Source organism: Marmota marmota, unplaced genomic scaffold, assembly GCF_001458135.2.
Source record: "Marmota marmota marmota unplaced genomic scaffold, marMar, whole genome shotgun sequence".
NCBI classification, from domain to species: Eukaryota; Metazoa; Chordata; class Mammalia; order Rodentia; family Sciuridae; genus Marmota; species Marmota marmota.
In genome coordinates this window covers 2,541,328-2,569,267 of record NW_025999895.1, presented here as the reverse complement: position 1 = coordinate 2,569,267, position 27,940 = coordinate 2,541,328, and the positions used below count along the sequence as shown (strand labels likewise).

Genomic DNA, 27,940 nt, shown 5'->3' with positions numbered 1-27,940 from the left:
GTGTTTGTGATGAATGAGTCAATGAAGTCGTGCCTGAAGCCCGAGGAGAACCCCCCCACGTGGCTCTCTCTCCGTCATTCGCAGGGCCAGCGTTCCCCCAGGAGCCCACCCAGCCAGGGCTTGGCTGGTTGTGGAGGCTCTGATGTGAGGGACGAGGGACTCGTGGAGGTACGCTCAGCCGTGGCATTGCAGAGTCTCTGGGTCACTGCCCCCGGGGACACGGGCTCACAGCAGGATCTCTGCTCCTGGCTTCCCCAAAGTGGAGCTGCTCCGTGCTTTCACATGCGCAAGTCCTGACTGAGACCCAGCAGAGGAAGGGCCCGGCCGCCTGCTGCCTGTAAGGACATGACTGGGGTCCTGCTCCCCCACAGGGCGGCTGGTGGTGGCCAGGCCTGGTACCGCCTTAGCACTCAGGCGAGGAAGGGTGTCGGACACACCCCAGCCAGGGGAGCAAGGCTCTGGGGCGAGAGCAAGGAAGGGCGGCAGGTGCCCCAGCAGAAGAGCCTGTAGATGAAATGTGGGCTGGTTCAGTGAATGGCGGCGCCAGGCACCACCTCTGAAGCACTGTGGTGATGTCCGCTAGGGCAGCCAGCGTCCCTGTGTGCCCAGGAGGGAGGGCTCCTGGATCAGGGCTCTCTATGCACGAGGGAGTCCAGGCAAACTGGGACCACAACCACCCTCCCCGAGTAACGAGAGCCTCAGCCCCCGCCCCAGTGCCCCTCCTGTACAAGGCCAGGGCCAGGCAGGCACAGAAAGTAGAGCCTAGGACACCCTGGTGGGTGCACCCTCCCCGGTGGGAGGGCAGGGAGAGCGCATGGGGGAGGGACTGCCCTAGGGGAAGGGTCTCGCCCAGCCAGCTGCCTGCAAGGGACTCTCAGCTCCCCCAGGCCTCGTGGGGGACCTCCACAGAGGACAGAAGGGCCCCTTGGTCATGCATCCCAGTCCCTCAGCCACTGCCACTGAGGAGGTCCCACCGAGGACCCGGCACACAGCCCCCTGCCTGGGGGTCTGCCTCGCGGCCCTGCCCCTGTAGTCCTCCACCCTACGCCTCCGTGGCCTCCCGGATCTACAGCAGGTAGCCTCAGGTCGCCCACACACAAGAAGGTGGGTTTGGACGCAGCTTGTCCCCCCAAGCTCCGATGTCAGGCCCTGGCCTCCGAACTGCCCCCACGACCTGCCTGGTGTCCAGGTGAGGCTGGAGCTTCTGGTCCAGAAAGTGAGGGACTGGAGGCCTGGGGAGAGGGAGGCTGCCCTGCAGAGACCCAGGGGCCCCGCGCGTCCCTGGGCCCGGGCCTGTTGGCCTCCGGGGCTGGTCTCCAAAGCACCTGGCCGAGAGCTGGGGAGGACCTGGGAGAGGGGCACAGGGTCTCTCAGGCCTAGAGCTGCCCTGGATCAAGGCCTCCCTTCCCTGGCCTGCTGGACCTCTGAAGGGGTTTTATATTCCCAACACCCAACCAGGTTCCCCTTCCTCCCTACTCTGAGGCCTCTGGTCCATGAGACCCTCGAATCTAAACCCTCTTGCCTCAGTGCAGCCCCACCCAGAGGCAGGCACACCTCAAGGCCACCCAGGCTTCTTCCAGTCCAGGTTCCCAAAGCCCTCCCTCACCGCTGGGTCCCCAGGCTGGCCTTGGTCTGCTCTTGCAACAGAGGCTCAGCACACAGAGCTGGCACCACCTTGGAGAGGGCACCCTTGCTGTCCCAACAGGCAGACCAGCCCTGAGAGGAGGCTGAGTGCCGTGCCAGGGCCACATGCCTATCCAGGCTGGGCACAGCTGCCCAGCTCGCAGGGGGCGGGGACAGGGACCCAAAGAACAGGGTGCGCGAATGAGGGGGCAGCGGCTAGAGAAGAAAGAGCCTCAGTGACCGAGCCCCAGCCCCGGCGTCTGCTGGGACCGGGCCATCCTGAGCTGGCCACCAGCCAACTGAAACAGACCATTTTGAGTAAGCAGGCGCTGCCACTCCGGCCAACACGCCATCAGCATTTATTTGCCCAACTCAAAAGGGGAAGAGCGCCGAGAGGCAGGCCTGAAAGTGAAAAGCAGCGCGCCCGTCAAGACTTCGGGCGCACCGCCAGCCGCTCCTCGGCGGACCTCTGCGCTCGCCCTAAATTTAACCAGCTGGAAATCCTTTTTTAAGTTGCCTCCTATTCAACCTTTTGAAATAAAGATCTGCCTTTTAATGGGAAATCTGCTTCCCGCCGTGGAGCGGGAGCCGGCACCGTGGCCAGGCCCATCCTCCTGGACGGCAGCCGCCGGGTTTTGGCTGCAAACCCGGGGAAGCGCGTGTGCAGGGCGGAGGGGCGCCGACGGTCAAGGCCACTGTCCCTGGGTGAGGGGACATTCTCAGACCACAGGCACAGAGGCTTCCTTAGAGAAAGCAGGAAATTAAAAAGCAACAGCAATAAGAAGATGCCCTGCCAAGAAAATAAAGAAGACATTTTCCGTGCGTGCTCACCTAAGGGCCGGGCGGAGCTGTGGGCACCAAAAGCCACCAGTCAGGCGGGCTGGGTTCAAGTCCCACCACAGCCTCCGGGCTCTGGGCCTGAGCCTCTCACAGAGTGTCCCTAGGTCTCAGTCTCCCTATCTGCGAGTCCAGGTGATGCCAGCATCGAGTGACTGCAGATTGAGTGACAGGTGACACAGGCACCACCAGATCATAGATGACAGGCAACAGGCTCTGTCCTAGATATGATTTGTCACCCAGTCACATGGGAAGCGGGTTCACTGGGGAAGTGGGGCTTAGTCGATGTCCGACTCTGAGACCCTGGGTGTGAGGGGGCTCCCCAGGGCCATGGGGACTAAGACAGGGCCGTCACCAGGCTGCTGGCCTTGGTGAGGGATGAGGCAGACAGGGTGTGAACCTCAGAGTGGACAGACCTCGGGTGGACTGAGCTGCAGGGGGCCTCAGGAGATGAGATGACCGCAAGGGGCTGGGCACGGTGATGGAGCCTGCATGCAGGTGAGCGGGAAATGGAGGGTGAGGGAGCCCTCGACGGCACCCCCAGGGAACCTCCCGTCTAGCCAGGGAGGGAAGCTGGGCACAGCAGTCCAGGGGAGAGGGCCGACGGGCGGAAGGCAGCAGGCTGTCCTCTCAGGCACAGGCCCGTGTGGGAGCGTGACGCGTGCATGTCAGAGCCTGGCTTTGGTGAGAAGACTGCGCCCCAGGGTGTTCTGTCACCTGTGCACGCCACACCCTGCTCCTCCGATGGTGCTCTGACACCATGACCCAAGGTCTTCAGCAGCCGTCCACCTCTCCAGCCGTCCCCTCCCTGCATGACCAGTGGCCAGAAGGAGTGACCGGAAACAGCCCCTCTGGGAACGCTGAGGTCTTCTCCTGGAGAAGGCCGAGAACCCTGTGCTCCAGGAGCAGCAGCTTCCTCCTCAGAGGGACGCAGGGAAGACCCCCGATGGGGGGGGGGGTGCCCAGCCTGAGAGATGAGCGGGCTCTGGGTGAGGTGGGAACTCTCCGGGGGACAAGAGCCACTCCCAGCAGAGCCCCAGAGGCTCGGACAAACTGAAGCTGGTTGACCGGGACGTTCACGGAGAACAAAGGTCCAGCAAGGCAGGGTGACCACCGGGGCGTCAGGTGGCAGGACCAGACTGGGAGCACTGGCCTTGCTCAGAAGACCCTGCAGCCAGCTCTCACACCTGAAGGAGGTCAGCCTGGTTGGAGAGAGGAGCTGGGCACCCAGGCCAGGGCTCCTAATGGCTCCACTGAGATACCACCCATGTGCGGGCCTGGTGTCCATCTGAAGTGCAGACCTCAGCAGCCTCTGGCAGATCACACCACTGGGCTTTAAATTGTGGTAAAATATACACAACATGGGATTTATCATGACATCTGCTTTCAGGGTCCAGGTCAATGGGACCAAGCACAGTCACAATGTCACACAACCACAACCATCTACTTCCAGAACTTGGTCAAAACCCCAAATAGAAACTCACACCCACCAGGGAAGAGCTGCTGGCTCCCACCCCTGCGGCTCTCCCGCCCTGGCAACCTTGGTGCACTTCCTTCTCTGGACCTGCCTGTTGCAGACCCAGTGGAACAGAGCCACCCTCTGTGACGCTCATTGCACAGGGCAGAGTGTCCTCAAGGTCCAGCCACCTTGACGACAGCCTGCCTGGTGCTTCACTCCTCATTACAGTCAGATAACCTTCCACTGGGTGGACATGCCACATTCTGTCTGGCCATCCTCCTGTCCAGGGGCATGGGCTGCCTCCACGTGGCCTCTGCCAAGAACACGGCAACAGGCCTGCACCTGAGTCTTGCACAGGCTCCGTGCCCGTCTCCGCACAGATTCGCTATCATGCTTTTGAACTAAAACAGAGTCAAAGAGACAGATGTGCCCGGCTTCTCACACAGCCACAGCTGGAAGTGGAAGGACCTCGGCAAGAACAGGCAGGGGCACCAAGGGACAGCGTCACAGCAGCCCAGAGAACTGCGAGGTGGTAGAGATAGAGAAGGGAGACTCAGACGCTCCTCAGACCTCAGAGCCAGGGCGCAGGAGGTGGCAACGAGGAGGAACGCAGGGTGGGGACAGTTTGGGGATCATGGTATCTAGAAAGTGAGTCTGAATCCTCAGGCAAATCCCTCCCAGGAAAGACCCCCTCCAAGGGCCTTTAAGAACAGAATCCTCCCACCAGAACGGCCAGCGTGGAAGACTCCCCAGATCAAGTGCAGGCAAGGACGTGGCGTGGTGGACACACCCACCCAGAGGGCAGGGCACCCAAGAGCGCTCTGCAGATGGCCTGGCAGCATCTGCTGGAGCTGGACATGTGGGCACCCAGCAGCCCCACTGCCCAAGGCTCAGCCTCGGGGCCACCAGAGACAGATCCGCGGATGTTCACGAGCAGCTTTATTCTTGGTGGCCAGAGTCTCAAGTGCCCGTCAGCAGAAGCACACATGAGTACATTGTGGGTACTGGGAGCACCCCACGGCCACCATAGGAGGTGCTCGTGGAGAACCTGTGCATCCTGCAGACCCTCCCCGGGAAAAGGGGCAGACCCCAGGGACAGGCTGGGGCTCCCCTCTCTGTGAAGTTCAGGAACTGAAAGGACCAACCCACAGGACGCCAGGAAAGAGGACCTTGTAGGACCCCATCTACACAGAAAACTGCATGTTCCAACGTCTTACAGAAAGTCGGGGGAGTCCTGATGGAGACTTAGGGTGACAGAAAAGAGGACAGTCCCACAGGCAAAGCCACAGGCTCCTGGGGGCATCTGGGCCCACACACAAGAGAGAGGGTCAGATGCTCCAGACGGGAAGTGACTTGCAGGGATGGCACAGCAGTCCTGAAGGCCTAGACTCTGAAGGGGACGGAGGAGATGTGAAGGACTCCGTCCAAACCCAGAACCCGCCGCCTGGCCTCTGAGGACAAGGCTACGCAAGGAAAGAATCACAGCAACAGTCACCTGCGCATGGGCAAGCTGGGCAGGAGGGCACCGGGCAGCCTGGGGGATGTGCCGTGGGAACCTCTCGACCAAACCCCTAAGGTCCACTTCACTGCTGAGAGGTCCACTATTTAAGTAGAAAAAGGGGGCTTGTGAGGTGACCCAGTGGGGTTCTTGGTTTCTCCAGGGTCTTTGGGGTGGGCAGAATAACCACCCAAAGACACCACACCCTAATCTCAGAACCGTCATGTTCTGAAGGAACCCATCTCCACGGACATGTTACCTCGCCAAGCAGAGGGGCCTCCTCTGGTGGACCCCGAGAAGGGAGAGTCTCCTGGCTCATCCAAGTGGCCAGCGTGATCACAGGTCTTTCACGGTGGAGGAGAGAGGCCGCAGAGGTCAGAGCCACGTCCTGGGTTGGAGCTGGGGGAAGGAGCCACACCAGGACAGTGGGCAGCCACCAGAAGCTGGAAAAGAGAAGGAAGCAGGTTCTCCCCGGAGCCTCCCGGCCCTGCGCACCCTGGACCTTGCTGGTGAGACCCCCGGGCAGCCCGTAGCCCAACGGTGAGGGCCATGCGTCCTCCAGCACTGAAGTGGGGGTGAGGCTGGGTGCCACGGCTGCACCTGTGACCCCAGTGCCTCAGGAGGCTGAGGCAGGAGCATCGCAAGTTTGAGGCCAGCCTCAGCAACTTACTTGGTGAGACCCTGCCCCAGAATAAAAACTAAAAGACGGGGGTGTAGCTCAGTGATAGAGCACACCTGCTTCAATCCCCACTACCAAAAAAAAATGCAGTGACTTGACGGGAAGCATGGCCGTCTCTGCACCCTTCCTCCTCCCCTCCGCCCCGCCCCCCTCCTCCCCCCACAAGCCTCCCTTCTCTCCAACCTCGAGGGCTGCTCCCCACTGCTCAGGACCAGCAGCGCCCCCGTCAAGGCTTTGGGTGGAGAAATCTCGCCGCACGCGGCAGCTTATGTAACTCCATCCCCTGCCACAGCCACCAACGGCCACAGATGCCCGCGGAGACCTGTGCCACGAGCCCACCCACGCACCTGCGGACAGGCAGACGCCAGCTCCCATCAGGAGCCCGAGTCCTGGGGCAGCGCTACGGTCCACTTGCCCGGTCCAACCTGGGGGCCCCGTCAACACCGTTCAGCTGGGCTCGAAGGAAACTGGCCTGGCTGGACTCCAGGAAAGAGGCTTTGTGTCCTGGGCCTGTCCAGTGCCTTTGCCCATACAGACGTGTGTGACCAGCAGGCCGTGCCCTTGTCTCTGGGCAGCTTTGTGCATGGTGGTGGGCCCTGCGCCTCCTGAACCAAGTCCCCGCATCCCGAGGCCTCATCTCAGACTGACTCTGGTGTCTTCCCCCACCGAGGCCCACCACCTGGGGCAGTTGGGGTCTGCCAACACAGCCCTGGATGGGGCCATCTCTCTTGCAGCTCCTCCCACGGCCACACTTGAGTGTCACAGCTCTGGGGACAGGCCAGCAAGGGACAGCAGGGAGACAAGGACAGAGGCCAGAGAGGCGCTCTGATTTCCATGACAACAGCAGAGTCTGGCTGCCTGTGTGGGAATGTGATCCCCGAGAGCTGGGTCTGCCCACCTCAGCCTGAGGTGGACGCCGCCCTCCTGGCCCTGGGGTCCAGCGCTGCCTGTGTGTGCGGCTGTGTGTGTTCAAGACCAGGGGAAGCTGTTCCTGAGGGCTGGACATAGAGAGGGAGAGGGACCCGGGACCGGCTCCAGGCCTAGAGACCCCAGAGCCTCACGTGCCCTTGACCTTAGGGGATGGCCTGGGTGGGGCTGGGAAGGGGAATGGCTGAACATGAGGCCCAGGGAGGACCCTGCAGGTCAGGGGAGAGGGGGAGAGTGAGCAAGCACTGGTGGGTTCAGGACCCCGGCCAGCCCTGCCACTCCCACCCACCTGGCACTGTCCCCTGCGGGGCTCAGGACCTGGTAAAGCTCCGCCCACCCGGGTCGTTTGCAAAACTGCCAATTGTGTGAGTAAATGCAAGTTTTCACTGGGCTCCAGGCTCGGCCTGACATACGGCATGTCACCACACCACGGCAGCGCAGCTCTGTTAATGCTGAGCACCCACCCATCAGGAAGGACGGTCCTGGGGAGACAGGGACCCTCTGGCCCCCAGCGTTGGCACCCTCGGATCTGTCAATGAATTCTGCCATGGTGCCTGGTCCATCCGGGACTCAAAGCCTCCTGACTGCTGGGTTGTGGGCAGAAGACCAAAGGGAGAAATTGATCCACTTCACCCCTTGAATGAGGATCTGAGTGACCCTGGGAGCCATGCAGCAGGCTGGCTGGCAGATTCGATTTGTTTCTGTTAATTCACAGGAAAGGAGGCCCAGGAAGAGAGGGACTGCTCTGCCGTGAAAACAGAGCCGTCGCTTTGTTTTGCTTAAATAACGCAGGTAACACCCAGTGGCTGGCGCAGGACTGAAGCCGGAGCAGTCTGGCCCACTCTGCTTCCGGGTCACAGAGGCTGCAGCTCAGGGGCCGGCTGGGGCGTGGCCTCTCCTCTGGTCCTCCTTGGGGCAGGTCCGGCTCCGGGTTTCTGCAGACTCCTCTCCCGCCTGCAGGTCCACGTTCCCTGAGGCTGATGGCAGCTGCTCTGGGCTTCCAGGAACACCTCTCAGTCTTTGCCCCTGGGCCCTCCCTCCAGGCCGCAGGCGAGGGTCTCACCCGTCGGCTACAAAGGATCCTTCTTTTCAAAGTTGGTTTTGATAAGAGAAACATGGCCACCTCCCAAAAGATGAGATTAGAACCGAGAAAGAGGAGAGGGAGGCAGGGAGGGGAGGGGCGTGCCGGCCTCCACCTCCCTCTGCCCACCCTCCACTCTGCACCTGGCTCTCCTGCCCCACCTCCCCTGTTGAGGAGCCTGTCACTCAGCCCACTCAGCCCCCTCCTGGTCCCAGCAGGTCCTGAGGCTCTGAGGGGACACGAGGGAGGGGTGGCCAGGAGGCCCCACCGCTGGTTGCAGACCAGACCCTGGTGACCTTGGATTCGTCATTCGCCTCTGTAAATCAGGGCTCTCCAAGAAACAGCCACTGGAGAGAGCGAGGGGTTTCTGGGGCACCAGCGCCTGCCGTTGGCAGATGGAGAGCCAGGCCGGCCAGTGGCAGGTCCCCTGAGCTCACAGGCGTCCCAGCTCGGGCAGGCAGGAGGGGAAGGGTAAAGCCTCCGTCCTCCGCTGGTTACCCTGGACAGGATGGAGGAAGCCCACCCACACTGGGAGAACATCTGCATCACCAACCACGCAGGCCTCCTCGGAGGGCCCAGGAGCAGGGCCCCGCCTGGGCCCAGACCTAGGCAGCTTCACGGGTGAGCCGACCCTCACCTCCCGCCTCGCCACCTGCCTGAGGCGTAGCTGCAACACGGGGCCTGCCTCCCAGGGCAGCTGTCCGTCTCTGGGCAGCTGTGTGCATGGGTGGTGGGCCCTGCACACAGTCCAGTGCTCACAGTCCAGGCCCTTGTAGTGGATCTAGACGGGCGCTGGGCGGGGAGCCCGGGGAAACCTGGAGGGACAGCAGAGACGGGAAAGAGTGGGACAAGGAAGGACCCACCCCAGACCTGGAGCCACAGGAGGCAGGCTGGCACTGCTGCAGGCCTCAGGGTGACTGGAGCCGGGGCCTGGAGGCAGCTGTCCTGGCCCCGGGTCTCCTCCTAGGCGGTCAGCCCCACCTCTGCTCTCTGCACACCGCCCCACGTTCCCTGGACCCCTGCAGAGATGGCACTGCCCAGCCCCCCAGCCACACCCCACGAAGCTCTGGTCACCGCTCAGACTTCAGGGAGGTCCTCCATTAGGGAGCAGGCGGTATCCCTCCAGAAGGTACGTGGACGTCCTCACCCAAAGCTCAGGTGTGCCCAGCTGGGACACAGGATCAGTACAGATGTAACCGGGAAGACGAGGTCACACTGGAGAGCAGTGGCCCTTCATCTAGCATGACAGTCCTCATAAGAGAATGCACAGACACTAGGCCACGTGGGGACATAGAAGGCCAGGTGACAATGAAGACAGGTCCTGGAGCCATGCAGTCACACACCGAGGACGCCGAGGTCTGCCGGCAGCAGGAGAGTCAGCAGGAGAGTCAGGAAGAGGCCTCCCGGGGGCCCTCTGAGGGAGTGGGCCCTGCCCGACCCGGACCTTGACCTCAGAGCCTGGCCTCCAGACGGAGAGCAGGTTCCTTCTGTTCCCAGCCGCCCAGTGTGGGGTCCCTGCTATGGCAGCCACAGGACACTGGGCCCGTGCTGGGTCCAGACCAATCAGCCACCTACGCAGTACCGGACCACCCCAGCTGGAACCAGAGGACGGGTCACCAGAACACAGGTGAGCTGCACACGCCCGGCCTGCTGCTGGCCTGGGGGACCACGCGCCTGCGCCTGCTCCCTGCCGGACCTGCCAAGAGGAGGACAAGGCCTCAGGGAGGTGGGAAGCTGCGAGTGGGGTCCTGCGCCCAGGCCCAAGGCCAGACCAAGCCCAGCCCTTTCCCAGGGAAGGAGTGGACAGCCGGAACCTGGGCCGAGGCCGCAGGCCAGGAGGCAGAGCGAGCAAGGACAGGAGGACGCACACACTGGGCTCCCTGCCTGGTCACAACTGGACAGGACCAAACATCTGGGACAGCTGATCAGGAACCGGGCGCCTTGAAGAGGGACCAGAGACCCTGGAGCTCTTTCTTCCCTCTCTGTCTGTCTCAACACCCCCACCTCCCCAGGTCCCTCCTGCCACCGTCGGGGTCTCAGAGGGCGAAACCCCCTGAATGATCAGAAACCACACTGAGGCTGCTTCCTTGGCTTTAGGACGGGCCTTTGGCTCTGGAGGCCCCAGGGCTGCTCCTGCTTCTCCTGCCCACCCCGTCCCCCTGCCAAGAGGCAGGAAGTGAAGAGCCACCGGGAAGTCAGAGCAGATCGTCCCCAAGTCCCCACTAAACCCCCATTTCCCAACTTGCTCCCCCAGGAGTTTGATTCTGGGCTATGTCCACTCACAGGTCACCAGCCTCGCTAAAAGGGTGGGCAGCGACTGGTAAGCAGGCGTGGGCCCGTGAACTCAGGTTTTTACTCAGAGCGTCCTGTTTTAGGGAAAAGCCGCCATGGCCCGGGGCAGCAGTTCCAGAAGCACTGGCCGTCCAGAAAACCTAGGAAGAAGGACACGATTCAGTGACGGGCATTAAAATATAAAGCCACGGTGCATTTTTAAACATTCCTCACTTGTTTTCCAAAAATCCCACAACCCCTCCCAGACAGCACGCGAGAACCTGCGGAAACGTGACTGTACTGTCCCTCTCACCTCCACCCGGGCTGGCCGCTCCCGGGCCCCCCCATGGAGGTGGCTTGCTCCGGCCCAGGGGCGAACGTCCATGGGGCGTGGCCAGGGGACAGCGGCCTGGGAGCTGTCGGCCCGCATGGTATTTTTCCTGCATTATTTAACACAGCCCTCTCAGCGTGTGCTGGAGCCGTGACGTTCCCAGCGAGGGACCATGACCCAAGGAATATTTGCAAAAAGCTGAGTTAGGTAAATATTTTATGCCCGTTAATGCGGTGGCCTGGACGACGGGCAGGGGCAGGGGCAGGCGGGCAGGGGAGCACGTGCCTGGGCACGTGCCCAGGGTGGCCAGGGTCCCTGACAGCAGAAGCGGCTGCCCAGTCTGTGGGGCCCCCGTCCCTTTGCGGGAGGGGCCACACACCCTCCACGCACTCTCAGGGAAGTGCCCAGTCCCGTGGAGGTTGGCGTCCCCAGTCACCACAGCCCGGTGTCCACACTGTAAAAGGCAACACTTCCGAGTGGCTCCAGCCCATGATGATGTGGTTCCCAGAGAGGGGCCAGGGCCTCCGCAGTGGAGAGGAGAGTCCTCGGGCCCCACCCCAGACCAGCGTCCTGTGCAAAAGGAGGTTCTCAAATGGGTTCTGGAGCGGGAACCCATCCTGGATCACAGCTGACCACTTCTGATGTGGCCTCCTTCAGCATCCTCTCTCCCTCCTGAGAGAGCCACTCGGGGCCCCCTGCCCCCCATGCCACAATCTCCTCTTTGCTTCAGGTTTCGGGTATCAGAAAATTACACATTGGCCTGGGGGAGGCCTTGTGCCCCCACCCCACACCTACAGCCAGAGTGTGGACTGGGCTCCCACGCTGGGCCAGCTGTCCCTCGCCCCTCCACTACCCTGCAGGCTGGCCCTCGCCCCCCCACTACCCTGCAGACTGGCCCTCGCCCCCCAGCACCCTGCAGGCTGGCCCTCGCCCCTCTAGCACCCTGCAGACTGTCCCTCGCCCCCCACCACCCTGCAGGCTGGCCCGTGCCCCCCAGCACCCTGCCCCGGGCTCACTGCATTTTGGTTGGCAGTGTATGTGGGGGGTCCCTACCACACCCACAGCAGCGACTTGGGGATGGGGGCCTAGGTATGTAACCACACAGGGCCACATGCCACCTGCAGTCCTGGGAGCCCCCCGCCAAACCTTGGGCCTCAAATCCAGGGCAGTGGGGCTGTCGGGGCAGGGCCTCCTCGGGAGGGCGTCTGGAGGACAGGGGCTAAAGGAGGGTGGAGCAGAGGCCCAGGCGGGTGGGCGCCTTTGCTGGTCTGTCCTACAGTGACATTCGGGGCTTGCTGTACAGGGAGAGGCCCCAGCTTCCCTGGGCAGGAAAGAGGAGAAGCCAGGGAGACAGTGGAGGGACAAGTGACCCAGTGAGGTGGACAAGTGGCCCTAGTGAGGTGGACAAGTGGCCCCGTGAGGTGGACAAGTGACCCAGTGAGGTGGACAAGTGGCCCAGTGAGGTGGACAAGTGGCCCCGTGAGGTGGACAAGCTCTGTGCGAGTGTCTGAGGCCTGAGCACAGGGACAGCCCTCAGTGGCCCGCCCCTCCCACTCCCAACTCCTATCACAGAAAGCCCCTTCTGCACCAGGAGAGGAGGGACAGGTGGGGATGGGGGTCTGGCTTCCTTCCAGGGTCCTGGAAAGAGGGACAGGCATGGAGTAGAAGGGGGACAGGAAGAGGTGTGGGAAGGGCAAGGGGTGGAGGCAGAGGAGGCCGTGGGAATGGCAGATGGTGCTGTGGTTTGTGCTGCTCTCCAGTTCCTGTCTAAATGACCCTGGGGCAGGACTGGGGGCCTGGGCCTTCCGGAGGGGATCAGGTCATGAGCGCTCCTCCCTGTCTGTGGGATCAAGACCTACAAAAGAGACCTCCGGAGCATCAGTCCTTCCTGCCCTCCTGCCTCCTGCCACAGGAGGAGGTGGTGAGGGCACAGAGAGCCGCCCACAGGTGTGAGGCCGCAGGCACCGCGACCTTGGACTTCCCAGCCTCCAGAACTGCAAGAGACAGACCCTGCTCTTCTGAACTCCCCGGCATCAGGTGTTTTGTTATCGCAGCACCAACAGACCAGGACATGGAGGGGCCAGGCACAGGGAACAAGCAGGGCAGCCTGCGGCGGGGGCAGGCACAGGAAGGTGTCAGGCGCCATCAGGGCCAGCAAGGAGGCGCTTGATCAGGATGCGCCCTACTCTGCAGATCAATGGCTGCCGGAGCCATTAGCCACGAAAATGAGACAGAAGAGAAGGGCCTGATAGGCGATCGATACCAGGTTAACAGGACAGACAGGAAAGGGCCCTGCAGAGGACACCGGGGGCCAGCGACTGACGTCTCAACCAGAGGAGGCCGCCCAGGCAGTCTGTCACACACCCCTCCACTGAAACCCTGCTGCCCACACACGGTCAGGCTCAGGTGGCTCAGAGAAATGCAGGGACAACCTGGCCTGGGCCTGCCAGACGCTGGCAGACACTGGGTGCCCTGGACACGGGGCCTGCTGGACACTGGGGCCTGCCAGAGCTGGATGTATCAGGACAGCCACTGGCATCACCAAAGGAAGGCAGCCTGTGGGGCTCGCCGGCAGCTGCAAAGCGCTGGCTGGTGTGTCGAGGGCACGTGTCTTGGAGGTGGTGCTCACGGGACAGAGAACAGGCTGGAGAATCCAGGTCATTGCACAGGCCAGGCGCCCAGCAGTCACTGTGAGGCTGTCAGCCCAACTTGACTCCCACCCAGCTGCTCTCCAGCCACGGTTCAGGGTCCCAGGAGAGGCAAGTAGGGGCTGCTCTCAATGTGACCCACCAATCAGAGTCAGAATCTTTTTCCAGAAGAGGAGAGGCACCGCCTCTTGCCCCCCATCCTGCAAACTCACAGACCCCCATGCAGCTGTGTGACCTCGGGTGGGCTGCCTAACCTCTCTGGGCCCATCCAGAGACCCCTGAGAGTTAAGCTGAGTGGCATAGGTGAAGTTTGTCCAAAGCCTGTCACAGAAAACATGTTTCCACTGTCACCTACATGCCTGTGTGTGTCCAGGTGAACACTACTTGTACGTACGTGTGCATTGTGTGAGCACATGTGTGTGCACATTTTTCAACCCTGGTTATGGCTGCAGGGAGAATGACCTGCAGGAGCCTCCAGACAGGCTGGTTTCAGCTGATGCCGTGACACTTCCACCCAGGAGCTCACCGAGGAGAACGCGGCAGCCACGCACCCCTGTGCCCTGGACAGAGGCCCAGGGACTCAGGCAGGGCAGAGACGAAGCAGCCTGAGGGCCATCCCCTGCTCCCCTGCCCATTACAGGCCCCACAGGGCCGATTCCCCGGCCCCCCAGAGCCCCCCTGGCCCAGGCAGCACCCTCGCATCTCAGTGCCAGCAGGCCTGGACCACCTGGACCTGGTCAGGTGATAGCCCCCCCCCCCGTGGAGGACCTTGACAGGCCCCGAGCCCCCTGAGTCCCCAGGGGGCCAGGAGCACCACACCAGCCATCCCAACAGCCTGTTCCTAAGCGGACAGGCTCTGCCAAGTCCTGGTGCGAGGGGTCTGGTCCTCCTATGAGACCCAAGCCTTCCAGACCCATCAGGGCTTCTCCACCACAGGGACAACGCACACGAGCTGCCCAGAAGACCAAAGCCCAAGGCAGAAATCAGCTCCCTCTGCAGCCAGAGTGACAGGGCAGGACCCAGGAGACCCGTGGGTGCCCGCTGAGCTAGACACCTCTGCAAAGGTGGGGGCGGGGAGGGACAGGACGGCAGCCGGACAGACAGAAAACGGAGGGGAAAGAGCCCACAGGGCCAGGGGAGCTGCCCTCCTGGACGCACAACCACCACCAGCCTGAGAATGTAGACAGGAAAGCCCAGGGAGAGGGCCCGGAGAGGACTCAGAGGCACCGGGGAGGGAGGGAGAGAGGCTGCGTCCTGTGTGCCCGTTTCCTCGGGTGCACAGGCGCACGACTCAGGGCGCACAGGAGAGGGCAAGGAAGGAGCCCAAGGGGAGCCTCACGGAAAGCAGCGCAGCTCCCAGGGTGACTGTGAAGGACACCCAAAGGAGGCCCCCCATGGAGAGGGCCCAGGTGACTGACGGGTGTTGACGCAGAAAACCAGTGCTCCGGTGACAACCAGCACGTGTTCACAGCAGCCAACCCACAGCAGCCAACCGGAGGCCATGCCCGGGTCTGCGGACAGAGGGACGGAGGGACGTGGTGGTGGCGACACACACAGAAGCGCCTGGCAGTGGGAGGAGGCGTGGACGGACCAAGACATGGTGCGCGGGAAAGAACCAGGCAGCCATGGCACTGAGCAGGGGCAGAGGCACTCCTGGTGGCCAGAGGCTGGGGCGGGGCTGGGAGGGGCTGGGGCTTCCCTGCAGGGATGAGGATGCTCTGGCACCGGGTACTAAAGATGGTGGTTGCGCAACCGTCTGCTCTACGTGAATTTCACCTAAACAAGATCAAACTTAAAAATAAAGTTTAACGACACGAATGGCAAGTACTCACAGGAGGTGCTGGGTGCTCCACGGGGTTTCCAGGGCTGTGACCCAGTCCATCATCACAGCCACCCACAAGGTGGGTGTCGCACTGGAGCTCAGAGACTGTGAGTGACTTCCCCAAGGCCCCCAGCAGCCAAGGGGCCAAGAGGGAGCAGAGAGGGGTTCACACCTCACAGTCTGACCCTGGGAGATGGGGTTTGAGGAGGAATTCAGGAAGAAGGTAACAGGAAGTTGGTGACAGCCACCCCGGACTTGAGGACAGAATCCTGGAGTTGGGAGGACACTGCTCCAGGGAGCCAACCGGCAGGCAGAAGAGGTGGCCGGGCCCCAAACCCTCTGCTGGCCCCTAGGCAGGAGGCCTCAGCATCAGAAGCCAAGTGTTTAGAGGGACCTCCTGGAACTTGCCCTCATCCCTGACCCTGCCCTGTGCCCTGCCCACGCCCAGGCCACGCCCAGGCCACCCCTGCAGGAGAAGACCTCTCTCCCCAAGGAACTCTCTGCCCCAGAAGCACCCGCACCAGAAAGCAGCGGAGCCCGCTGCCAGCAGCAAACGGGGGCATCAAAGGCTCTTCTTGAAATAAGTTCTTTTTAAAAAGGTACTTCTGGGTTGTCCTTACCCACACTGGAGCCCAAAATTGCCCCTCGGACCCCAGGACGTACCTGCAGCCCTCCACCCCTGGGACGAGGGGCAGCAGCCTGGAGAGCCCGGGCCCCCCCCCTGCCAAGCCTCCCCCACAGCAACCACCTCAGCCACCGCCAAAGCCTCCCCCTTCAGCAGTGCAGCCTGCTGCGCCCAACGTCCCTCCCCTGAGAAGCAACCCCTCACTCCACTACCCCTTCCTGCTCTGTGTCCAGCTGGCTGGCTGTGACGGGGGCCTGGGAGCTATGGACACACACTGGACCTTCGTCCTGCTGGCCCCTCATCTGCCACCACAGCTTTACTCCTGGGTGCACCCCAAGACCCTCAGGGAACACTTCAGCACTGTGACCCTGGGCCATGAGGGACTGCCAGGAGGGGACTGTGGGACTCCAGGCAGGGAACACCCAGTCCTAAGCCCAGGGACAGAGAGGACTCAGCAGGACACGAGCAGGCCTGGGCCACAGCCACCTCGGCCTCATCCCAAGTCAGCCCGAGGTGGACGAGAAAAGCCCCTCCAGGGGCTGGAGCAGATGGGCGGGCTCCGGACCCCTGCCCGGCCCACCATCTGTCCTGACAGTCCTCCGTCTGCCCAGGCAGCCCCTCCTCCGGTCCACCATCTGCTGCCCTGCGAGGCCCTCCTCCTGGCTCCCGGGGCCCTTGGGAGGGATGGAGCAGGCGCCAGAGCCTGGCCCCGGCTGCTTTGGTCCAGCCCCATCTGGCACCTCCTGGGCGGGGCAGAGGGGCCTGGGCAGGGTGCAGGCATCTCAAGGCAGCTGAGGGACGTCACCAATGCCTCAGGACAAGGCAGCAGGGGAGCAGCTCGGCGGCGAGCTGCCCTCTTCTCGGCCCATGCAGCCAGGGCAGGAGAGGCACAGCCACATGGGAGGTCCCCACTGGAAGGTCCTGGGCCAGCCCCCGTCCAGCCTCGCTCCCTCTCAGCCCACCCTACCCCGGCTGGCAGCTGTCCAGCACCCTGCCTTCCCCTTCCCTGGGAGCCCCAGTGACCAAGAGGAAGAGGAGTCCTTCCACCAAAGGTGCGGGAGGGGAGACTGGCCCCCAAGACCAGACCAGGACAGCCAAAGCCCTGCCCCAAGGCAGCCCAGTCTTCCAGGTCCTTCATCAGAGCCAGTGATGAGAGGCCCACCTGGGACAGAAGCTCCACCCAGCCGGGAGGGCACCGGCCCAAACCGCCCAAGGGCAGGTCAAGAGACCACATCTAGGCAGAGAGGCTCGCGTGTCCTGCCCTCCACTGGGGGTCTCCAGGGCCCTGTGCGTCCTCCCTGCTCATGACACACCCACCCACGCCCCACCCTGACCCTCCTCTCCTGGGACCTGGAACATCAGGACATCATTCCACTTGGGACAGGAGTGGGCCACGGCCTGCAGGGGAGCGTCTGGGGGACTGTGATCCTGTGACCCTGGCTGTGGGGAGCGCGGGGCTGGGGTCTGCCTTCTGGACAGGTTGGCCCTGACCTGTGCGTGGGCGGATCCTCACGCAGGCCACAGAACACAGTCCCTGACATGTAAGCCCCTTTCTCTGGTCCCACGGACCCCCTTCTCCACCTGCATAATGATGCCCAGCACCAAGGACAGCCAGGAACTGGGACAGATAGCCCCAGGCCAAGGACAGGTGGCCAGTCAAGGCCATCCCCTCGCCACCCTCCTGCCAGATCCCCAGAAAGAGCAGTTTCCACAGACCGAGTGTTACAGGGGGTGTCCCTGCCAGCCCCATTGCCACCAGGATCTGGAGCCTGGGCCCGTCCCTCCTCAAGCTGGAGCTGGGCCAGCCCCTGTGCCTTGTCACCACACAACCACTGACCCTGTCCCTCCAGGTCCTCACTCCCTGACACCCTGACTGTGGCCCCGCCCTCCACCACTCCGTGTCCTGCCAGGTGTGGCTGCAGTAGTCAAGCACATGTCCGTTTTCCTGCGGGAGCTGGTGGGAAGGAAACCAGGGTTGGACTTTCCTATGTTGGAGCACCCAGGTCAGCAAGCAGAGGGGACAGGTGGGACCGCCGGGCTTTGCAGCTTGCTTCACCTGTGAGCTTGTTGTCACTGTTGGGCACAGCACCCCACATTCACCTCCAAGCACCCTGCAGGGCACAGGAAACTCTGTGTCCTCCTGGCTCCCTGGGCCTGGCTGGCGGGTGTGGGCAGTGGAATAACATGGGGACCAAGGGTTGGAGACCGCCCAGCAAAGCGCCCACCTCAGAATCCCAGGTGCAAAACGGAGCATTTATGGCTAGACAGCGCCACCTGTTGGACATGTCAGAGACAAGTCATCTGTTCTTTGCTGGGTCTTCTGAGCCTTGAAATTTCATTTGTGGCTCTGAGAGCTCTGTGACCATTAGAAACCCCTGCTCTTGGGCTGGGAATGTAGCTCAGAGGTCCTGGGTTCTACCCCAGCACTTCAAGGAGGAGGAGGAGGAGGAGGAGGAGGAGGAGGAGGAGGAGGAGGAGCCCCTGCCCTCTAACCAGGTTCTGTTAGATATTACTGGTTTTCCAAGGTCCTGACCCAGGAACTTAAGGCCGGAAAATAAACACTCCCAAAGACAGTCCTGGCTGCCATTCTTTAGGGGAAAAAATCAGAAATCCATGGCCAAAGAGAAGGCCAGTCAAGCTGAAAAAGGAATTGCAGACGCCACCAATTGAAATACGCTGCATACACACAACACATAAATATGTTTCTTAAATAGAGAGAAAGATGAAACAGAACAAAGCCCACCGGGAACCCATGGAAAGAACCAGGGCCCCAACTCTCTACTTTGAAAATTAGCAATTAAAATAAAATAAGAATCAAGCATTTTTATTTTTAACTGTAATTCGGGAACAGTCAACAGCTCTGTTTGATGAAGGAAGGTGAGTTTGAACAGAACCACATCCAGCTAGCCAGCGTGAAGGGATGGGGCCATTACACAGCCCCCACCTGGCAGCTTATGAAGTCGGTATTTCCCCCTAGGTCACCAGTGGATGTGGCTAAGGACCCAGGGGCATGACGGGTGGGCCTGGGCTGTGACCCCAGCCCACCTGAACAACCTCAGCACCACAGGTCCGTCTCCATGGGGATCAGCTCTCCATGGAGTGGGGTGGGGCAGGGAAGGGGGAAAAGCCTGATTTACACCAAGCCTCCAGGGCTCAGTGTCCAGGTGCAGGAAATGTGGGGAGACACAGGAGGAAGGAATCCAACCAGCACGTGGGGCGTCTGGCAGGACCGTTGTGGGTTTGCACAACGCATCACAAGTGCAGGAGGGAAATGAGGGGGGGTTGGTTCAGATTTTAAAATATGTAGGGGACGTGACCGTCAGACCCACGTGTGGGCCTTTTTGGAACCCAATTTAAACAAACCAAAGGCAAAAGTTATTTTTCAGACAATTGGAGAAATTTGGTCATTGGTGGGGCAGGAGTGAGCCAAGGAACTCTGGTGAATTCCCATATTGCGCTAATGGAGTTGCTACTTTGTCGCAAATTTCCCATATCCGTAGAGTTACATTCTGAAGTTTCCAAGAGCAAAGTCACAGAGTGTCTGCTCCAACTCCCACCAGAGGGGGAAAGCAGTGAAAAAGACAAGGAGCAGAATGAGCACGCGGTGGGTCGTCCGCCTAGGCAAAGCCAGGTAACGCACCTGTGGGGTTGACCGTGCTGCCATCCTTACGTATTTTGGAAACTCATTTTAAAGGTTTTAACAGGAAAGACCTGATGGGCAACCTGGAAGTTCTGTAGAAAAGCTCATCCTCCACCGCGGAGCCCCACCTTCTCTCTCTCAGACATAGGCTTGGAGAGGGAATTCTACAGTGTCCACGCTGCTCCCGTGGCCACAAACCCATGGGCCCCTCCCCAGTGGGTGTCCATGCAGGGCCTCTCCCCTGCATGGTGTCCAGGCCTAGCCCCTCCCAGGGTCCAGCATGCTGGGCGCCCCCTCCACCCTCTCGGACTGCACTGGGAAGGAGTCCAAGCTGCACTCCTCGGCTGAGGTCCAGCAGCCCCGTACTCCCTCTGTGGTGGCAGAAGCTGGCCCTTCAAGATGCCCCCCGTCCTCACCCCCAGAACCTCAGCTATGGCGCGGCCCACAGCAAGGGCGTACTGCGCCTGCAGGTGAGGAGTACAGAGGGTTAGGCCCTGTTAGAGGAGCGGGTTGGAACGGTGGGACCACAGCTGAGGGCCTCTGTCCAAGGAGGGAGGTGGCCTCGAGAACCTGGAGAAGTCAGGAAAACAGGTCCTCCTCACAGCCTCCTGAGGGAGCCGGCCCTGCCGCCACCTTGGTTTTCGCCCAGTGAGGCACGTGGGTCTTGACCTCCCGTAAATTCCATTCTTTTAAGCCTCTGAGTTTGGGGTCATTTGTCAACAACAGCCACGGGAAACTCCAACCTCATCCTGGAGCTCAGTGAAGCCAGACAGAGGGGTCCACAGAGTCACCCTCGACGTCGGGGCTGGAGGGGCATCGGGCCTCCTCTGCTCGTCCGCCTTCCACAGGGTGCAGAAGTGGCCTCAAAGCCACATACGCTGGGCAGGCCACACTGGTTTGATGCAAGACAGAGCTGTCCCCACCCTCCTGAGCACCACCAGCCCCTCCACCGGCCCCGCCGGGCACCCTGTGGTAGACAGGACTGCCCCCAAGCCCTCTCCTCTCCCCCACCCGTCACAGCTCCTGGAGCCGCTGGCCTGGCCAGCACATCGTGATGTGTACCCACATTTTCCAGGGAGAGTCGCAGCCATGGCCTCAATCACTAGAGGCCCCGAAACTGAAAGGAGCTGTCCCTCGGTCCCAAGTCCTGGGCTGGAGTTTGACTTCCCCTGAGCCAGCTCCGTCCACAGCGATAGGGATTTGATGACTTACCATATCTTATCTGTTGAGGAGACCAGATTAGATGTGGTGGGCGAAAAAACATTCTCAGTTGGCTAAACACTTTCTCCCGTCAAGGAAGGCCACCGGTCCTTCCAGCCACCGACAGATGGTGGAAGCAGGTGGCCCCATGAGACGACAGAGGCTTGTCCGAGACGGAAGCAGAACTCAGGAACAGAGGCCCCTGCTGAGAGCATCGTGGACAGGCCTTCTCCAGGGCTCTGGGGCCAAGGGCCTCCTCGCTCTGATCTTCCATCAGACCTGCCCACGTGGCTCCAGGGGCACCCGGGGTGCAGGGTCTCAGCCCCACACATCTGCAGCTCTGCTCGGCCCACCCACCCACACTCCAGATCACACATGCCCTCAGTCATGGAGTCGCTGCCGTCCACAAAGCCATTGGTGGGTGGTGACAATGAGAAGGCCCATGAAGATGACCATGGGGCCAACATAAAGGAAATGTCCCTCCCAGAGACTTCCCCAAAGGGACGGCCTCCTCCCCCATGAGATCCTGTCCCCCAAAAGCTGGGCAGTGACAGACTAGACGTCCCTTATCTGCCCAACATGGCCAAAGGTAGCCCCTTATCTGTCCCAGCATGTGCCCTCTTCATTATCAGGACAGATAGATGTCCAAGTGGCTGTAAAGTAGACACTGAGATAGCAGACCCTGCGGAGTCTCACAGGGAAGAGCCTGCCAAGCAGCCTGTCTTTGTCATCTCCCTGTCACCTGTGCGCTTCCAGTGGGACCCCTGGCCTTTGGGCAAAGTCAGCACAGTCACTCCCACCCTATCCACCCCTTCCCGCCTCCTGTAGCCACCACCCCACCCACCAAATGCCACTGGACACTTGCAGAGCCACAGAAGGACCAGAGACCCCAGACCCTGCCCTATGGCCTGGTCCCCTGGATGGCCCTGACCCACACTCTCCCCCTGCCCCCCAGACCTCAGCTGCTGCAGCAAGAGGGAAACCGGCTGGTGCCGAGACACCCAGGCAAAACCCTTTGGGAGAATTCCAGGGCTGAGTTCTGAGCGCCCCAAGAGTCCAGGGCTGGTGGCACAGAGCCAGGCCAGCCGAGTCCTGGGAGATAATGGCAAAGCTCTCCACCGAAGCACTGCGACAAGGACAGGGCAGGTCCTCACTCAGCAAGTTCCAACCAAGAAAGGGAAACCCGAAAGCCAGCCCCACAGAAGGGGGCCTCGGGGACTGGCTCAGTGCAGGCCACGTGGGGGGGAGGAGAGCACCCCCAGCCCCTCTGCTGCCCCCAAGGGAACGTGACGTCCTGGCCCCAAGGAGCAGACCACAGACCTGCCTTCCCACCAAGACCCTGCCCTGTGTCCTGGGGCCCAATGCTCCAGGAAGGTGTGGACGGAGCCGCAGAACAGTCCAGGGCTGACCAGAGGGGAGGAGGTGCTGCCTGCCCTGGCTGCCGGGAAGCTGCTGCCCCAGGGGACCTCGCAGCGGGGGCAGACGCGGCGCCTTCCCACTTCCTCGCCATGGGCTCCTGGCTCTGGGAGGAGCCGGGCCAGTCACCAAGGCAAAGATTCTCAGGACGGAAGGGACACCACAGGCCACAGCATCCCCAGGTAGAGGGGCATGTGACCACCCAACAGGGGCCCCCAGGGTCCTCCAAAGGCTGAGCGCCTCATGCTCTCCCCAGTGGGTGATTCCAGATGAAGACTCACAGAGGCAGAAGCTTCGCGGGGGACGTGCCAAGGGCTCTATACCCACAATAGAATATTACTCTGCCTTACAAAGGAAAGAGATTCTGGCGCACCCCCAGGGCCACTGCATCCAGCAGGACCCAGAGCCCGCTGAGGCCAGAGCTGCATGGACGGCGCAGCTCCACGGCTTTCCTCCCACCAGGCTGGAGGTCACCGGAAGCCTGACCTGACCCCAGTGCTGGCCCAGCAGGCTCTGAGTCCCCTGTTTGTCCCAACCTTCCCCTGTAGGTCACCTTCGGTGGGAACTCGGGGCAGGTCCTTGCTGTGCCTGGCACAGTCCCATCAGCTGTGGGGGAGGGACATTGGTGACCACCAGCCCTCCAACACAGGAGGGAGGCCTGTGGGGCTGGGGAAATCAGGAATGTGCTCATCCCAAGTTCCAGGCACCCTGGGCGCAGCCTCAGGCCAGCCCATCCCAGCTGGGTTGATGTCCTCATCCATGCTTCATGTCACCAGCCTCTCCTAGTTTCTCCGAGTGACGATCTGGTGGTGACAACTAGAAGTCCCTGCAGACAGGGCACCAGGCGGTGTCAACTCACATGGCAGGACTAGCCACACTCAGACTGCTGCCCAGTGCCCACCGGCTGCCCCAATGCCGAATGCCCAGAGACCTCCCTCAGACCCCGCTGAACAGAGCACCCAGAGGCCAGGCCAAGCTGAATCTGCCTTGTCCCGCCCAGCCACGGCCAGCTGCCAAGGCGAATGGCCGAATTGTCCTGGAGGGCCTCAGGGTCAGCCTTGGGACCTTAGAGCCGCCTCTTGTTCAGCGGGCAGCTGGTGGCTCTGATAAAGGATGGAGGGACGCGGACATGGTGAGTGTCGGGCCAGGGAAGGTGAAGGGCAGAGACAGACAGAGCCGTCTCACAGGGACAGCCAAGCAAAGGGCCAGGGGCAGTGGTCACAGACACCCACAGGCCTGCGGGAGGAGGGCCCGAGGCTAACAGCCTGAAGACTGAAGAGCATCACAGACCGTGGTCAGGCCAGGGCCACCGCCCGCACAGCCCACCTGGGTCCACACGAGGCACCACCTGGGCCCCGTTACTGGGCTCCTGATGGGAGTTCCAGGGCCCCCCTGACCCACCTCCACCTTGGCTTGAATCCAGGGTCCTCAGTTTTGTTGACCATCTCGCACAGAGACCTCTAGCTGGTCCCCAGGAGAGGCCCCAGCACGGGCAGCGGCTCCGCCTGGCTCTGTGGGCGGGAGAGTCCCGGGTGCTCGGGAGCCTGTGAGAGCCTGGACCCCGCCCGCGCCTGGCACGCTGCACACCACCCTGGCTGCCGAGCCCCCAGGAGAGAGGAAAGCAGGACAGAGCACCACAGCCAACCCTCGGACCCCTGCCCAGGGACACGCAGCACGGCGGCCTCTGGCCCCTTTGTGTCCTGAGGTTTAAAATCCACTCTTATTTTCCATCCATACCCTTCCATGTTTCCTGAGTTGTTACTTAAGTTTAATTGTTCAGATCAGGTTAAACCCTCCTAGGCCCTCGAATACTGATCACTTCTTTAGGGTGAAACATTCTAAACCCTTCCTTCTAGCTCTGGAGATGTTATCCACAGTCACCCTCCTGGGCAACTGCACCCAGGCCTTTTCTCTTAACCCACCCAGCGCTCACTTGTTCATCCTCCCTGCCCCACCCGCCTGCTCCCCGGCTCTGGTATCCCTCACTCCACTCTTGACTCTCTGAGATTGGCTTTTCCATACTGCGCATGGGTGAGGTCACACGGTACTCGTCTTTCTGTGCCTGTCTTATTCCTCTCCGTTGCTATCCATGGTGACACAATGGCAGAATTTGCTTTGTATGGCTGAGTAGTATTCCACTGTGTCTAGGTACCCATTTTCTTTATCCACTCATCAGCTGCTGGACACAGGCTGTTTCCATTCTCAGCTATTGTGAACGTGGGAGGGCAGACGTCTCTTTAACATACTGATTTCATCTCTTTTGGAGATACACCCAGGGCTAGGATTGCTGGATCATATAGCTCTATCCTTCATTTGGGTATGTGTACATGGTTCTAGGGATTGAACCCAGGGGTGCTCTATCACTGAGCTGCACCCCCAACCCTTCTTTTCATTTGAGGCAAGGTCTAGCTAAGTTGCTGAGGCTAGCCTTGACCTTGGTGTCCTCCTCCCTCAGCCTCCTGAGTAGCTGGGGTTGCAGACACATAGCACCATGCCTGGTTCATTTTTACTTTTTTTGAGGAACCACCAGGAGTCTTCCACAGTGGCTGCACCAATCTCTCTCCTACCAACAGCACGCAGGGCTTCCCCTTCCTCCACATCCTCACCAGCACCTGGTGTCTCTGGTCTCTATCGACCCTGCGTCAGATGTAGTTGGCAAATATTTCCTCCCGTTCTGCAGGTCATCTCTTCACTGACGACTGCTTCTTTTGCTGTAAAGAAACTCTTTAGTTTGATTTAATCCTATTTGTCTATTTTTTTGCTTTTGAAACTTTTCTGTGTTTGAGGTCTTACCAAAAGAAAACCCTGCCCATTCCAACATCCTGAAGCATTTCCCCCAGCTTCTTCCAGTAGTTTTGTGGCTCTGGGTCTCCTAGTTCAGTCTCTGGTACCTGTTGAGTTCATTCTGTAACTGATGGAGGAGGAACCTAGATCTGCATGTGGATGCCAACTTTCCCAGCACCCCGATTGGCAAGACTGATCTTTCTCCAATGCACGTCCTTCTACCTTTGTTAAAAACCAGTTGGGTGTAGATGTGTGTGTGGACTTCCAGGCTCTCTGCTCTGTCCCGTGGGTCTGTGTGTCTGTTTTATGCCACAGCTATTTTGTTTTGATTGCTACAACTTTGTAGTCTATTTTAAATAAAGAAGTATAATGCCTCCTGTTTTGATCTTTTTGCTCAAGATGGATTTGGAAGTGTGAGAGTGTATGTGTGTGTGTGTGTGTGTGTGTGTATGTGTAGTTTCCTACAAATTTCAGGATCATATTTTGATAGGTATTACCTTCACCTGTAGATGAATGGTAGTATGAATAGCTTAACCATATTGATTCCTCCAATCCATGAACTTTTCATTTTTTGTGTGTTTGCGTCAATTTTTTTCATCACTGTTTTATAGTTGTCTTCGTGTGTGTGTGTGTGTGTGTGTGTGTTACTGGGGATTGAACTCAGGACCTCATGCACAGAGTTACATCCCCAGTCCTTTTTATTCGGAGACAGGATCTCCCTAGGTTGCCCAGGCTGGCTTTGACCTGGCAACGCTCCTGTCCCAGGGTCCCAAGTGTCCAGGGATTATAGGCGTGCACCACCACACCCACTGTAAATTATTTTTAAATTGTCTTCTAAATCCTTTTTTAAACTGTTACACTGTTTTCATTGTTTTTCAAATGGAGAGACAAAGGTTTGTCATTGTGATTCAGTTTATGATTCTGCCCTCCACCCTGTCTTTGCTATCCTCATTTCCATCTCAGCCCCCAACACGAAACATGGCACGTCCCAGGGTTTCCGACCATCAGGGGATTGTCTCCCTGCTTGGAGGACAGAATATGAATTCATCAGTGCTGAATCACCCCGACACCCTTGCCATCTCTGAAAGGCCCCTGGATCCTATCCCCTTAATTTTTAACCGTAGTAAAACATGTGTAACATAAAATTAATACATACATGGATATGCAACCACCACCATTATCCATCTCCAGAATCTTCAACTTGCAACACTGAAGCTCTGTCTCCATTCAACACTAACTCTGTCGCCCTCCCAGTCCCTGGAAACCCCTACTCTATTTTGTCTCGAGTTTGACTGTTTCAGGCACCACATGTAAATGCAACCAAATGGTGCTTGTCTTTTGGGGGTGACCGGCTTATTTCACTTAGCATACTGTCCTCAAGGTTCACCCAACTGTAGAATGTGGAGAATTTCCCTCCTTGTTCAGGCAGAATAATATTCCATTGTGTGTCTAGACCACATGGTGTTCAGCCATTCATCCGGGGATGGACATTTGGTTACATTTGAGTTACTGTGACTAATGCTGCTATGAGATTTGGATGTCCTGCTTTCGATTCTCCTGGGCATATGCTCAGAAGTGTTGTTGGATCACGTGGCCATTTGCTGCCCATGCGGCTGCACCGTCTTACACCCCGACTCACCATGCAAAGTTTCCAGGGTCCCCACAACCTCACCAACACTTGCCAACATCCTAACAAGTGTGAGGTTCCTAAGCTCTTTTTGTGGAAGGCATTTGTATAGAAATGGGAATCAGATGTGCCCCCCAGAGGATCTTGGGACAGAGAAACTACTCTAGGATACTACCTGGCAGATTTGCCTCATTGCACATTTCCAAACCCAGAGAAGGTCCACCACCAAGACAGACCCTGATGTGAGCCATGGGCTTTGGGAGATGATGACACACCCAGGCAGGTTCAGCCATGTGACAGATGGCCAACAGGTGGGGTGTGGGGGGGACAGGGGGTCATGCGTGTGTAGGGGCCGGGGGTTATGTGCCTTCTGCCTTCTGCTCAGTTTCACTGTGAACCTTAAACAGCTCTTTTAAAATGTCTATTTTTTAAAATGTGCCTTGCCGGGCTGGGGTTGTGGCTCAGTGGTAGAGCACTGACCCAGCATGTGTGAGGCCCTGGGTTCAATTCTCAGCACCACATATAAATAAATAAATTAAAGATCCATTGACAACTAAAAATATATTAAAAAAGAAAAAAGTGGCTTTCCTACATCTGTGAGTCCAGGAAGGGGAGCGGAGCAAGACAGGGGCAGAGAAGGCGATGTCCTCAGCTCTGTGGTGGCCTGGCTCTGCAGGTCCCCCTACAGTCCGTGTGTACCTAACACCTGGTGGCGAAACACACTTGGTAGAAAATTAACACACTGTTGTCCACCAGCACCTCCATCCATCGCCAGAACTCCTCTGCCTGGACCCCCGGACCCACGTTTCAGGGGAAGGCAGGGCTTCCGGGAGGATGGGAAGGACGGACAGGTGCCCACCACAAGGAAGGTCCCCATAAGAACTTATCTGGGGACCCCCCCACTAGGCCTTTAGGCCCATCTACATTGTCAGGGAGAAGTCCAGCCCCAGGCACGGAGGGGGGACAAGGGATGGGCACAAAGGGGTACAATCTCACACCTGGAAATTTTAGGTGTAAGCAGAGAAGTTTCTGGGAAGCAGAGGACTGTTCTTCACGTACAGGGTGGGGGGAGAGGGTTGGATGGTGACCCCCGAAATGACAGGTGCACATCCTAATTCCCGAACATGCTCATGTGAGCTAACGTGGAAGGAGGCCTTTGCATTGTCATCACTTCACAATGTGAGGTGGGACATCCTGGATTATCCGGTGGGCCTGAGCCCCTGACTGCAGGGGACAGACACACAGGAAACAGAGGCAGAGATGGAGTGATCCAGCCCGAGCACTCGGTCCTAATAGCCCTGTCCAGGAGCTGAGGGATGCAGAGGGAGGGGAGGCCCCTCACTCCTCAGCATCAAGCTCAGGAGGTGGGCACAGCCCTAAAGAAGCCCCATCCTCCTGGGCTGTCCCCACTGCCTGGAGTCCAGGCCCCCAGCCCTCCCCAGAGCCTACAACAAGATGGCCCCAGCTCCGCC

At 59.9% G+C, this 27,940-nt stretch overlaps 2 long non-coding RNA genes across 12 annotated transcripts; one reads left to right on the top strand and one right to left on the bottom strand.

Annotated features, from left to right (window-relative positions):
- Positions 1–3: 3 nt before the first annotated feature.
- On the bottom strand, positions 4–10,815 carry LOC125614658. 9 transcript variants are annotated; one of them, XR_007345233.1, is made up of 5 exons: positions 10,689–10,815; positions 10,388–10,536; positions 6,444–9,800; positions 2,455–5,860; positions 4–1,347 (listed from the first exon to the last, which is right to left on the bottom strand). It is a non-coding gene; the product is annotated as an uncharacterized LOC125614658 (long non-coding RNA). The 9 variants fall into 9 exon arrangements; XR_007345231.1 differs by lacking the exon at positions 4–1,347 and adding an exon at positions 1,936–2,366; XR_007345234.1 differs by lacking the exon at positions 4–1,347 and adding an exon at positions 1,936–2,362.
- On the top strand, positions 9,595–18,638 carry LOC125614664. Of its 3 annotated transcripts, none has more exons than XR_007345240.1 (5): positions 9,595–9,731; positions 9,897–10,913; positions 12,493–14,418; positions 14,840–17,342; positions 17,652–18,638. It is a non-coding gene; the product is annotated as an uncharacterized LOC125614664 (long non-coding RNA). The 3 variants fall into 3 exon arrangements; XR_007345241.1 differs by lacking the exon at positions 17,652–18,638 and having other exon boundaries at positions 14,840–15,255; positions 15,625–15,778; XR_007345243.1 differs by lacking the exon at positions 17,652–18,638 and having other exon boundaries at positions 12,900–14,418; positions 14,840–15,778.
- Positions 18,639–27,940: the final 9,302 nt, after the last annotated feature.